We start from the raw sequence: 2178 nt of genomic DNA on the forward strand, positions 1-2178 counted from the left end.
GCACAGAATCCTGAAGCCTGTGTAGCTGTGGCTGGGGCCCCGTGCCCCACTCCCCTCCCCCACCCGCCTGCCCCCAGGGCCTCCTGTCACAGGGCAGCCTGAAAGATTGCTAACTGCTGTGTGATGCCCTCAGGGGACCTGCATTTTAAAGAGCCAAGCCTTTACTAATCCTAAGACTATTTCTGCGAGGGTAAATTGCCATCATTATCTAGGGTGGAAAAATATCGTAAAGGGCTGGGTTTCTCCCCTAAAACCATAGCCCACGATGGGCCCCTGTTCTACCTGACGTTAACCCATTGTGAAGGCCTGAAGGCCTGGCCGCCTCTCCTAATGGCACTTTCTCATCTTAAACCTGTAATGACCTCACAGGTCTGCTATGGGGTTGGGGGTGCGTCAGGTCAGTGAAGGCGCTCCCAGGCCCTCTATGACGGCCAGCTCACTTGGGGACGGATCGGGCTCTCAGATCAACAGAGACCAGCGTCCCAACTGTCCTCAGCTTTCGCTGACCCATTAAACTACCAAGAGTGATTTTCGGAAGCAGCCCTGTGTATGTTTCCTCGGCCCCTGCCTTCCCTGACACCCCACAGCTGACAGAACACTGAAGCCCCGTCTCCCAAAGGCCGGGTGTGCCAGGGCCCCCCATACCGCATCCCTGCTTTGCAGCAGACACCCTGGGATGCACCCCAGGAGGACGGATTGGGCATCCAGGCAGCCAAGGCCGGTCCCACGTGCAGCCACATGAGAGTGTGGGGAGTCAGGGACAGTCCAGGCGCCCAGGTTGGGAACCACACTGTGAGGGGAAGCAGGCAGTGCTGCGGGGCCCCAGTGGGGCAGGGGCCGTGGTCTGGAGCGTTCACAGGACTGGGAAGACTGGGTGGGAGGAGGGCAGGGCAGGGGATGCCGGATGAAGATGGGGACAGAGGAGGACCCTCCAGGCTTGACGAGGACACGGAGTAGAGGGGCAGCACTCATCTGAGCGGGGTACCCCTGACACGTGTGTATCAGCTAGCCATGGTCACAGCGGTACTGCATAACGAGCATCCCCACCACTACTGCAACTCACGGGGGCTCAGCCGGCAGCCGCTACAGCCTGCAGGTCTGTGGTCAGTGGGCAGCTCGCTGAACCAGGAAAATAGCCTTTATGGGTTGAATTGTGCCCCCTCTCCCCGCCCAGAGGAGACGTCAGAGTCCTAACCACCAGTACCTGGGAATGTCACCTTATTGGGAAATAGGGTTTTTGCAGGGGCTCACATCCAGGGGAGGTCATCAGGGTGGCCCCACCCACCATGACCGGGGTCCCAACAGGAGGGAGAATGCCGCATGAAGACACAGACACATGGAGGAGACGCTGTAGGAGGACACGGTCAGAGACGCAGTGAGGCTGCCACAGGGCCGGGACAGCCCAGGGCCACCAGAGGCTGGGAGAGGCAGGGAAGCAATTTTCCCCCCAGAGTGTGAGAGCGTGGCCCTGCCAGAACATTGACCTTGGACTTGTGGCCTGCAGAACCATGCGAGAATAAATGCCTGTTGTCCACGCCGCCTGTCCTGGACTTTGTCTCACGGCTGCAGTGGAAGCAGAACCACAGGACTCGGAAGGCAAGTGGCTCGGNAGACAGGGCCAGCCACTTTCTCAGCCAAGTCTCTGTGGCTCCCCGTGGCCTGCTGTGTGGCTTGCATTCAAGGCTTTTCTATTTCTGGCTTCTCACCAGGCACGGACACACTCTCCCTGGTGACACAGAGCAGGACCCCGTGTCTTCTCTACATAAAGGGCCATCTCCCCAGCTTCTGTGTCCCCCGGCCTCCGTGAGGCGAGACCCTCTCTGCCCAGAACGGCCCAAAAGGCTGCAGGCTGGACTTCCTCACTTTGCATTCCCAGCACCTCACTCATAACGGGATGTAATAATAAATGTCAGCTGAAGCCATACCGTAGACAACAGGCAAGGAACCTTAGAAGATAAGGAATTTCAGGAAGCAGATCCTTTAAAATAGGTGCAGGAAGGGCCCCTGGGTGGCTCAGTCAGATAAGTGTCCAACTTCAGGTCAGGTCACACTCTCACGGTTCGTTCATTCAAGCCCCGCGTCGGGCTCTGTGCTGACAGCTCTGAGCCTGGAGCTGCTTCTGATTCTGTGTCTCCCTCTCTCTCTGCCCCTCCCCTGCTCCCTCTCTCTCTCTCTCTC

This window comes from Crocuta crocuta, unplaced genomic scaffold (assembly GCF_008692635.1).
Source record: "Crocuta crocuta isolate KB4526 unplaced genomic scaffold, BGI_CrCroc_1.0 scaffold129, whole genome shotgun sequence".
NCBI lineage: Eukaryota > Metazoa > Chordata > Mammalia > Carnivora > Hyaenidae > Crocuta > Crocuta crocuta.